This window comes from Anoplopoma fimbria, chromosome 17 (assembly GCF_027596085.1).
Source record: "Anoplopoma fimbria isolate UVic2021 breed Golden Eagle Sablefish chromosome 17, Afim_UVic_2022, whole genome shotgun sequence".
In the NCBI taxonomy this organism is placed as follows: domain Eukaryota; kingdom Metazoa; phylum Chordata; class Actinopteri; order Perciformes; family Anoplopomatidae; genus Anoplopoma; species Anoplopoma fimbria.
Window position 1 is genome coordinate 17,389,721 of NC_072465.1, and position 12,099 is coordinate 17,401,819.

Sequence of the window (12,099 nt, forward strand, 5' to 3'; positions counted from 1 at the left end):
AAGGGTACACAGTATCACCTTCCACTGATTATTTGCATTTTATAAAGCTTTTAGAGAAGACTGCTCTTGGCTGAAATCCAAAGCTTGTCTTTGCTTTTCAATTTTATTGCTCTCTATCGAAGCAACAGACAAGGGATTATATACATATAGTAGACACACACATTTCTCCTAAGAAAAATGATAAAATCCCCTATGGCAAATACATTATACGGTATTAGTACTGCATTTCAGTGTGATCATCTGCTATGAACCCTTGCCTTGAATTTCCATTCTGCCATTTATTAATCACTACTTTCCATCTGTGTTCATTTTGTTCCGTTTGTACAGTTTTCCTGGAACTCTTCATAACTGAAAGCTAAATGATTTTCATGCTTGAAGCCAGAACAAATAAGATCACATGTAACATCACAGCAGGTTACGTTTAATTGCTGATGAAAATCCCTCACTTTAGTATCTGGCTCTGATTTATTAATATGAATTGTTAAATCATTGCCCGTTATTCATAAATAATCAAATCTTTTTTTGCACTTGTAGTTTGCTTGTTATTGAATGTGAAATCTTGTTCAACATTTAAGTTCCATGTCTACAGGATCACCAAATGAAAAAAAACATTTTCACCACCAGGTAACTTGAAACTAAGGTTTACATAGTAAACAAGCAGATCATTTTGTCTTTTGAGGTACCTAAAGGAGCTACTGAGTGTGTTTGTGCAAGCTGAGTTATTAACTGTGATAAGGACCAAGGGAGCAAACAGAGGCTAAGACCAAAGGAATGTCCATTCAAAGCTTGTAGGGATAGATCATCAACCCAGACTTCAAAAGAGTTACACACACACACACACACACACACACACACACACACACACACACACACACACACACACACACACACACACACACACACACACACACACACACACACACACACACACACACACAAAAACCACCAGGCTGCAATGCTTCTCTCAAACTAAACAACGTGTGTTTTCCCAAAATAATTATAACAGCATGCTATATTTAGTATACATTCATTCAAAAGTGAAGTTCAGGTTATGTAAATTACAATTTCACATAACATAGCAATTAGATGCGCAGATGATATTCCATAAACAAAAAAAGTCACAGTTACGGGCTGGCTTAAATCAGCTGCTCAGACCTCCTATATTTACTTTTAAACAAGGTCTATAATCACGTGCTATTTTAGTGAGCAGGGCTCTGCGAGGTTGTGACCCTTTAAACAGAAGCTGGTCACACCCGAGGTTAACTGCCCTCAAACTGTGGGAGAATGGCACCATATTAACAAGTAATAGCTTGTTGCGCTAATCCCCGGCCCCATTTGAAAGTGTTTAACTTTGTTTTTATTTCGGCCTCTTTAGTCCTCGATGGAACACCTGGGTGCAAGGTTAGCTCTGGGAAGAAAGCCAGACAAAGCCAGGCAGTCCTGTCATTCTCAGGGACAATCTTAAGGTTACTCCAGCCTCTGCACTTTCCCTGACGCTCTCTGTGTCCCACATAATGCGTCGATGATTGTCACGCCAGAACAAAGACTTCGCTATCTGCTCATCTCTCCTGACAGTTTTCAGGGTTAAGATCAGAAATCGCGAGATGTCCTCCACCTCTTTATTCTTTGAATAATTAGGAGCTGCTACTGAGTTTGAACTTTACTGCTTGTTCTCTACAACAATAGACCTCATCTTCCACAGATTATGTTCTATAGGCAGATTTATGTGTATATATAGAACAGGAGAGAGGCCCTTTGTCTTACTAAAGTACTATCAGTGTGACGTTCCTCTCTGTAGGTGGTCCTGTACTGCTGATGTCCTTTTGACTTCTCAGCTGAAATAGAAAGTATTTCATTCATAATTATCCTTGTCTTGCCCTGAGATATTACACATTGTAAGTATATCTCCTTGCACCTCACCCAGCCTCCTCACTTCTTAAAGATGGTATATTACTTGTGGCACTGGAGACAGAGCAAAGTGCCTCAGCCAAGCCTCGCTGCAATCAAGTCTCAGCAATCAATGAGCTGCTGAAAGCTTATCCTGCAAGCACATGACCTCTGCCTACCCTGGATGGAACTTTAGTCTGGCCAGTGAAGACCAGACCAACCTGACAGACAAGGTGTTCGCCTGCAACAACCCCACAGCGTACAAAAAGATCAAATAAAAGCATTTTTAAATTCAGACACACATCCCTGAGCTGCTTTGGTTGTCTTGCTCTGTCTCCTTCAAAACAAGTGAACAGGCTGTATGTAACCAGATGTGATTGGCTAATCATCAGGGCCATTGCTTGTTCTCATAACCCAGAAACCCTCCTGCTGTTTAGCTACAGAAGTAGTGTCATTAATAAGCCATTTTATTGGATCACAGTACACATTACAGTGCATTATATTACATGCATCATCAGAAATGTTAAACATAATGAGACATTATGTTTAACATCTCTGCATGGTGAAACTTACTTGGCAGATTGCACACTATAATTGTTAATTTATGGGTAATGATAGTGATAATAGAATGCATCTACAGTGTGAGGTGCTTATGTTATTGCTTTGTGTGATGAACATTCGTGTGCAGTATAGAGGTGGTCAACATTCCTAAACGTTGACATATTGACATTTTCTTTGTAAATGGACTTACTGTTGAAATCACAATAACAATAACCACCAAGCAATGTTGCCATGAAAGAAAAGTAGTGTAACTAGTTAAAGCTTGAGGAAATAAAAAAACACAAAAGCAAAGAAGCTTTTTGCGTTGGCTCAAGTCCATTGTGCACATACACTGTTATCTAATCCCCATCCTCCATGCCCCTCTCCCTACCAGCTGTGCTTGTTTACTCCTTTCCCAGCAGATAATCATCATCGGTACACGAGTGTAACAAGTTTGTCACAGCCTTTTACTCTCCCTCTCCTACATGCGTTCACATTCTTAGAAATTATGGATGGCAGAATGCTTTTTATAAATGTCTTTTGGTCACGTTGCTGCTCATTCGTACATACAGTACTTGGATTCGGTTTGGGCTCTCGGTATGCATCACACATGCGACATTGTACCTGTTGGCAAAGTATTCTAAAGCTGACTCCCTCCTCTATTATCTCCATTAGAGAATGTCAGGGCACTGCAAAATGTTTCCACAGAGTAATGCGTGGTGGCTGTGGCACGCAAGCCTGCAGCAATTATTACAATACTTTTCTACTTTCTCTCCAGAGATGATGCTGCTGATGGAGGAGGGGAGGGGGAGGGGGGGTAGTGCATCCCAGCAACCCCTGCTCTGCAGGATGCATGCTGTCAAACTATGATTATTCAGGAGAGAAAAACAGAAGGCGACAGCTCCAGTGCTAAATATAGTGTCCTTCCTGTCTGTTACTTTCTCTTTTTATCTCCCTCTGCCTCCTCGTCCTACTCCTCTGCCTTTACTCTACACTCACACCCTCTCTATTTGCTTGTTGATAGGAGGTTGGCAGTGTGAGGTGAGGGACGAGCGCACCCAGTATGCCGCCCACAGCAGCTGATTTTGTACACTCAAAAGGGGAGGGGGGTTTTCTAAAGTGCCCAGACTTTCCTTGAGAGGAGGGCACAACGTTGAGGGAGCAGGGGAATGTATAAGGGAGGAGTGGGTGGATATATGCACGGAAGGGTTTTGTCTACCAGCTCAGCAAACGTGCATTAAGTGCAGTGCTAACTTAGATCGCAGGCTTGAAAGAAAAATAATGTGTCTCCATTCACTCGTAGCCTTTTTTAGTCATTTTCACTCAATAAATCTCTGGCTTCCCACTCTTTAAGGGTGTCACAGAGAGAAATACACATACAAATCGTTGCTCCCAGTGAAAAGCTTGAGATTGAAAACACTTTTCTGAATTTGAATATTTCTTCTGAGCTGTCAAGCAGAGCCCATGCCTAAGCACTTATTAATGCTGGAATCTCCCCCTGTGGTGATACAAATGCACAACATCCAAATGAAACCACTCATCCAGCCTCCTTAGAATAAACTTGTCTTCCTCTGTGAGATGTGTCTTAATAACTTTATATTTGTTTTTATCACGTTGTGCTTCCTGGGTAGTTTTATTTTGTCACAACTCAAGTGACCAACAAAGTGCATGAAATACATAGAACTGAAAAAATCTTTTTGATTTTGATTATTTATTTATTTTTAGTACTGTTTGCATTCCCATTTTTTCCCCTTTTACCCAAAATGTTCCTCAACCAGAAGCAAAGAACTCTGGATAATATAACAAAACTAATGTCTATCATATGACTGTTTAAAGGTTTCAACTTTATTTCTGAGAAATCCTGTTTCTGTCTTTGGTTTGATATGGTAAATGGCTTGAAATACCACAGTACCCATCTGCATCAGTCAACACTGCTACAGAGAAGAAGCGTCTTCATCATTGTAACTGGAGAATTTGCCATAGTTGCTAATAACATCTGACATTGAGGCAGAATCTGAATCTAGCCTGATCTTGCATAGCATGTTTCATCAAGTTTCTCTTGCTGTTGGTGTCACATGCACAGATGATGAAGAGTTTAATGCCCATCCAAGCCTTGGAAGTGCTCCAACTCAACACAGTCACCTAATGTTTTATGCAAAAAAATATCAGTACTTTTACTTTTAAAACATTCTTCGTTATTATTATTTTTGTTTAAAATCTTTTGTGTGTACATGATAGTTTACTAAAGGGGGATGCTTTGGCAGGCACGATAAATAGCCCTTCCAGTTCTCTGTCTGCTGTGTAAAGAGGGGCAACGCTCAGCAGGGTGTGACAGACACTATGATGTGTGTGTGTGCGTGTGCGTGTGTGTGTGTGTGCACGTGATAGACATTGCATCCTGGTGTGTGTTTGTGTCTCTTGGTTTCCTCCTGCAGTCATTTTTTTAGGATCGAAATGTGTCAGACAGCATAAAAATAGAAGTAAGCCACAGTGGTACATCAGACAGATGTCAATTCTTTCTGATGTTGAAGGAACTTGATTTGCTTGTGCAGTTAAAGTATTTAGTGTGTCTGTCCATTGTTTTCTGTCTGGCTTGTAACAGAGCCCATAACTCTTGAGGTGTGATTTTAATCATTATTAGAGTCAGATTATTAAGCATGCTTTGTTGTTGTGGTTAGAGACAGAATTAGAGAGCGAGTAATGTTTTTTACAAGAGGTGGTTCTCTGCAGATTTAAAGTGACGGAGAGGAATGGGGGAGTCTTTTTAATATTCATGTCAAGTCCATATGGTTATGTCTACATTGTTTGTGTATATGGGTGTGCTCACACTCTTGCAGAGCTTCTGTAAAGCGCTATATTTGACACATGCTTTGCTTTGGTTGCCATGGCAGCGTCTACCTGTCACTCCTCACAAACCGAATCGGGTTCAAATGATTCTCTCCACAGAGGAGATTCGGGATGTAATCACAGCATTGTGCTTATTTCCCCTGGTGTCTGCTGTCTCTTCTGCTCTCAGGAAACCCTGAAGTAAAGCAGCGTGGATGCTTCAAGGCTTAGTTAAGACAAACTACAAAATCAATTTGCTAAAACAATAGACTTTTATAAAGCTGTGGCGCAGTCTTGTGAAAGTGTTGGGAAGGGTTTTAGAGTTTAATGAGGGAATAAGTGGTTTCTCTGTGTTGACGCTTTGCCCGACTGGACGCACTCTCCAGATGTAGCCGAGGTGTGGGAGTCCTCTGGGTGTAGGGAGGGGGTGGGGGGGTCGTCAGCCTGGACTGAAATTAAGGAGACAGCGGGTCAAGGGCACCTCTCCACTTATTTACTCAGACAGCTATCATTCATTATCATTTGTCTGTCAGTGTTGGGATCCTGTTACTGCAGTGCCATTGACCTCCTTCATATGGTGGCGATTGTGAACACTTGGGGTGGGAAAACTACACTCAAATAAAGCTACATAGACCTGTGTGTGTGTGTGTGTGCGTGTGCGTGTGCGTGTGCGTGTGTGTGTGTGTGTGTGTGTGTGTGTGTGTGTGTGTGTGTTGTGATACTTTATCACATGCAACTTGCAAAGCTACTTCAGTGATAGCTTAATTTAAATATCTGGTTCAAGGGAAAAAAGTAACATAAATGTCATTTTTTTTCCATATACAATAGTGGTATGGAGAGAATGGAATTGTGTTCCTTCAGTGTTCACAGATCAGGTATTATTCTACCCAGATTTTTCAGCCGAGTCAGCAAGAAAAATGGTGGCAAAGTGTCTGCAAATGATGTATATGTTGAATGTTTAGGTTTTTGCATTCGGTCCACTCTTTGCATTGCACTACATCAATTGACGTAGTACAGGGAGCAACACGTAGAGCAAGTGACAACAAGGTCAGCGGTTCTGAAACAATTAGTTGGTAAATCGGTTTAATAATTTTGATAATGGATAACCAGTTTCTCAAAGTGGTTTATCAAGCAAAAATGCATTTATTTTTATGTATTTGCAAATTAAATATCACTTGGTTGTGAAATGATCAGACAAAACAAACTAAATAAATATGTTTTACTCTTTTCTTTTATACACTGATGAATTTAAGAAATTATCAAAAGATGATTCAATGTTGGAGAATAATCTTCACTTGCAGCCTTGCTGGACAGGGATTAACTGTTGGAGGTAGAGAGCTCACAATGTAGGAACAGACAACTGTCTGTCCTATCAGTGATAACAGGTGTGTCTGACGTTACATTAGTGGAGACAGGCTGGAGACCCCATCACATTAACGTTATCTGAACTGGACATGGGTGACTTGTTCTCCTCCCCATGGACATGGACCGACATGTTGAACTCGAGGAGCTCATGCAGGAGGAAAGGAGGAAGGGGAGGAGACGGAGAGACAGAAAGACAGAGAGACTCAGATAAGCAGAGCAAGAGTCAAAGTGTGGACTGTCAGGAAGATAGGGTGAGTGGAGGGAAATGTGAAGGGAGCAATAGCGCAGACTGAGACGGGGCTCTCCGAGAGTGCTAATGGACTACAGGGCATCAGTGTCAGGTTTGCTATCTCAGCCAGACCGTGAATAGATGGAGGGATTTGAGAATGAGAAGGAGGAGAGGAGTGTGGGTGCACAAAGGCATACTCAGGACAAATTGTGTGTCTGCTTCCCATTAGCGCTGTATGAGTGTCGGTTGAGATGGTTCACCTCAGCCGGTGACTGTTCAGCTCAGAGCCAAAGCCCCGGCATTGACCTCGCACCGCAAGGTTTGATGTAAGAGTCAATGAAAAGACTGACTTTACTCACACTCACATGTTGTCATACAGTTTGTCTTAGAAAAAGTTTTTTTGGCACCTGAAAATAATTGGACTAGCCAAAAGTGCGTTCCGAACCATACATCTATTCATAGACGATACAAAATTACATCAAGCCAAAGTACGAATATTTATTTTTGCGGACTGTTTATGCAATCAAAGTGCTGCAGCTTTCTCCGTGCCAGTTTGCCAAGGTTTTATGGGAAGTGCTTCCTTTCGTAAATTAAAGGTCAGAGTTGTTTTTTAGGCAGAAGCCGGGCAACCTTAAACACCCACAGCTCCATGAATATTTTCAGGTGTGGGAGATTCAGACTAATAGTCCATCAAGCCTCTTCGTGTGAACAGTATACGTTGGATGAAGACCAAGTAGCTGTCTATGTGATTATGGGAGAAATTAGGCCTGTGGTTGAGCCTGACCATGATACTGTGGGAGGCTGCAGTAGTGGTGTCTCACTATTGGATTTAAAAAGCCAGAACATTCCTCTTTCTCCTCCTGCTCCTGTCAGAGCTGCATTTCATCTTCAGCCCTTTCCTGCTTTCATACGCTCTTCATACTTTCTCTCTACAGGATGCATAATTGGTGAAAACTGAGCACTCAGTCAGATGCTAACATCATTACAAAGCCCACCTTCAAGGTTCAAGATGTAAATGCTTAGTAAATAGCAAAGCCTCTCTTGTCAGATTGATCTCGTTTCAATCGGATTTGTATTCCCCACGTTCCATTAGCAGCTGTGGCTTCGGGCAAGTAATGCCTGAGTTTGAAGGTCAATCCTCTGAGTGAGATCACCCCTGTGTGGGCGAGAACCCCCTGAACCCATGCTGTCCTGGCAGAACAAGTGAGATGACAGCCAAGCGTTGGAGGAGGAGGAGGAGGAGGAGGAGGAGGAGGAGGAGGAGGAGGAGGAGGAAGGGCAGAATATGATGGAACATGAGGTTTCCAGGCCCTGTTTTCTGGGTTCATGCACTGATGGGCTTCCTGATAATGTGCTGATTGTGGTGGGGAGGAGATGGCCTCTCATCCCTGATCATTGTGGCGGTTGCATTGACATGATGCCAAGATTTTTTTTTTTCGTGGCTGCCCCGTTCACGCCCCTTTGCCTCCACGCTTTGTTAGTCAGGCCTGTTCTCAGGAACCCTCTCTAGGTGTCCCTAATGGTATGTTGGCAGTGTTTTTCCATAGTATCCGTGCCACATGTGGGTGTCTGTGTGACTGCATACATATGTATGAATGAGAAATAGGAGCAAGGGCCTCCTATGTTGCCGTTGTTATTGTTGTTGTTGGTGTCGACGCCTCACTCATCCCCGTGAATGGACTGCTTGGTCTCAATAGAAGAGGGGCGTTTGTGTGGGCTGGGTCCATCATTCATTTACTTCATTCATGTCCCTGGGGAAGCAGAGGGGGAGTGGCACATTTGGCACGGCATTAACGCTCAAAGCATCTCTGTCCGTCCTCCTCCTTCCTCTGCTCGCTCTCTCTCTTTCTGTCTCTCAACATTCTCGTCCGTCACTTCTCCTCCTCTTGGCACAAACGCTGAAACAGTCATCACTCAAAGCTAGGCTGTGATCTGGGGCTTTCATGTTCTGTAGGATTCCATGTTAGATGAATTGATGTGCTCCTCTGGACCATGTGCTCCGCCGCACTACAATGATGGAAGACCACAGACAGCCCCGCAGAGAGCTTACAGGAAGCGGCACCTCCTGGCACAAACACAGAGACACAAACTTTTCTTTTCCATGGCTGACAGATCGAGTTTTAATGTGGTCGACTCGGCTGAGAAACACACAGAGGAAACAAAGGTGTCTTTTGACATTGGGGAAGATCTCCAGCCTAAATGATGCTTTGTTCAAGTGTAATCGCATTTAGAAAGTATAAAACACTTGGAATTCATTAGTCTGTGGCTTTTTATTACACCAATGTCACTCGCATAAAGAACTGGTGCACAGCGTGAAATCTACCTTTTTAACCACCATGGCCAGATTACACTGTCCTATTAAACCATCTATGCATGATTAATTAGTCACGAACCATTGTGATGCGTTTCAAGCAAATTAGACCCAAAGATCACCAGGAACCACGCCACAATGTGTTCATTGCTGTTTAACAGGATTGTTCACTAAAAGCCAAATTGTTTTGGTAGTTGCAAAGACAATGTTATATATGCAAGTGTGTTCAGTAATAAATGCTCAAGTTCTGCAGATGAATTGTACTCATGCTATTTCTTGGCAAACTACCAATATATTGAAGCACGCAGCATCACTGCACAGCATTTCTAGGTACATTAAGTGTGCAGTTCACTTTGTTTGGGGATGATAGAGTTAAATACTAAACCTCTAAACACGTAAAGGCCCTTTCAAACACACCATGACAACAGATGTGCTGTGAACTCAGCAACTATTTAGTGCAAATCGCGTCATGTCTGAAAGTGCCTTAAGTGCATTTAAAAACTAAATGTTTCATTATGATACCCAAGACACACCAACTAATTAAAACAGTGTAACGTTGTTAGAAAGGATTTTTTCATTTAACTTTTGAGGAAGCTATGAGAGCTCCTTTATGTTACATCCAGGTTTAAGGTGCCACATTGCTGTTTGTGATCAGTCTTTTAAAGTTTAACTCTGGACAAGAAATTGCAATAATATTGCATTGTTCCTTTAAAGCTATTAAAAGCAAGTTATCTTGGTACTAATTGTCATAAATTTGTATTAACACAAAGCCTTTTTTCACCCTTAATCCACAAACTATGACGTTAAATAAGCATCTGTTGAGATGGGTTTGCCATAGAAATGTCATCATCGGAATGGACTAATGTTTTGTATCATGAGCTGGACTGTCCTTGACACACTTTTTGTATCGCAGTAGTCCTGTGGTAGTGAGATCCAGCCTTTTCGACACATTGTTTTAATGTTTTATTGCAGGACGATCAAGAGATTATATCTCCGCACTCCCAAATCTTTCTTGTGTGAATGTTGGGAAAGATTCACTAGCTCTTCAGATGATCTTAACCAGACTGCTGGAAAAGCTACAAGAGAAAATATGGCAAGCTGCAAACAAACAAGCCCCAAGCAGAAAAAAAAACTTGTCTTCTGTTCAGATCTGATGAATGAAAAACAGATAGCGAAGATAGAAGAAGGGAGTGTGTGTGTGTGTGTGTGTGTGTGTGTGTGTGTGTGTGTGTGTGTGTGTGTGTGTGTGTGTGTGTGTGTGTGTGTGTGTGTGTGTGTGTGTGTGTGTGTGTGTGTGTGTGTGTGTGTGTGTGTGTGTGTGTGTGTGTGAGAGAGAGAGCTCATAAAATAAAATCTCTCTCTCTTTAATTCTGGTTTGGATCAGTCTGTGTTTGGTTGCCTTATCGGTGCAGAGCGAATGGCTAAGCACTGATTTATGAGAAGGTATGACAGTGTAAGATAAGAGGTGTTTTAGCCTCCATGTGTCCGTGCAATCACTGGCCTCCTTCAACACCCCATGTGAGGACGGATGGAGGGACTGTGACTAAGATTTCCTTCTGTCACGCATGTTGTCTCCTATCTGATAAGACTCTTGCCTTCCTCTCTGTTTTTTTTCTCCTTTTCTTTTATATCTTGCCATCTCTCTCGTATTCTCCAATCAAAACAGGTACTTCCAGCTAATACTTTCTGTTGTCAGAACTGTCTGAGCATCTTCCCCCCTGGATGTTTAAGTACAGACTTGTTGCTATTAGTACTGTAGTGCGAGCCTGAAGGCAAATAGATAAGAATGTTAAGAAGGTTAGTAGAGTCTACCGTGTTGCACCATGACTGTTTAACTGTTGGAAAGGTCTTTTTAACAATTGTCTATCTCCATTAGTGTGCATGCTTAATCTCCCAGACTAGAACTACCAACAATCACATGCCAGAGAAATGACCTTTTTCTTATTGGCTGTTGATATATGGGTGCATAGCCTGAAATCTGAACAGGGGATAGTCTTATTTGCCCATTTCATGCCTTGTGTGCAGAAATAGTAGTGCAGTATTGACATGAAGAGTTTACGAGAACCAGAGGCCTGTATGTGATTTGTGTAGGGCAGACATGTTATCTTGTATTATGTTTACTTACTTCTTGAAAGACTTCTTCATAGCTTCTCAGTTTTGCAACTTGTGCCTCCTTTGTCTGCAAAACCTCACCATTCAACCACACAATTCAATTCTGGAAACTCATCCTTATTAATATGAATTTCTCACTAACTAGTGCCATTCAAATACCCTCTCCCCACAGCCCCAAAGCAGCGGCACTCTGGAGACCTACCCTTATCGTCACGGGTGAGAAAAAGGTCGCAGGGTCACGGGGTAGGATGTCCCAGTTGTCCATCAAACATGAAAGCAGTCAAATCAACAAGCGCTGGTGCTTTAAATGGGAGGGGTGAGAGCGTCAGTCAGCAAAGGGAGTAAAAAGGCCACGGATTACACAGACAGACAGTAATCTATAGGTCTGTCGGCCTGTCAGTCAGCCTGACCTTGGGTAGCTTTGCTTTAATTGCAGGCTGGGATGAGAGAGTGGGGCCCGCCTTTAGCAGACAATTCACATTATCCATTTAAGTTGTAATGGCTGCCAACATGTTTCATCTTGAGTGACATTTTTGCTTTCAAAGCACATTTTTAACCTATTGGAATGTAAATGGATGTTTTAGACTGTAATTCTTTTCTGTGAAGCCCCCTGGTTTTGTAACTAATGCAGGCCATTCCTGCTGGGAAAGACCATCATATGCAACATTCCTCTGGTCACATTCTGAAATCACTTCCTTTTTGGAGGATACTTAAACAAACGTAATTCCAATGCTGATGGTGGTTGAAGCTGACTGCTGCCCTGTGAGATTACTCTTCAATTCTTCACCCGTTTGCTGGTTTTCTGCAACTGTGTGATGTACTTCTTCCT

The 12,099-nt window shown here is 42.1% G+C and overlaps 1 protein-coding gene across 1 annotated transcript in view; it reads left to right on the plus strand.

Moving 5' to 3' along the window:
* Nucleotides 1-12,099, plus strand: part of LOC129105240 (semaphorin-3F-like) — a 44,559-nt gene that overhangs the window by 1,577 nt on the left and 30,883 nt on the right. The gene's annotated exons all lie outside the window — the stretch shown is intronic.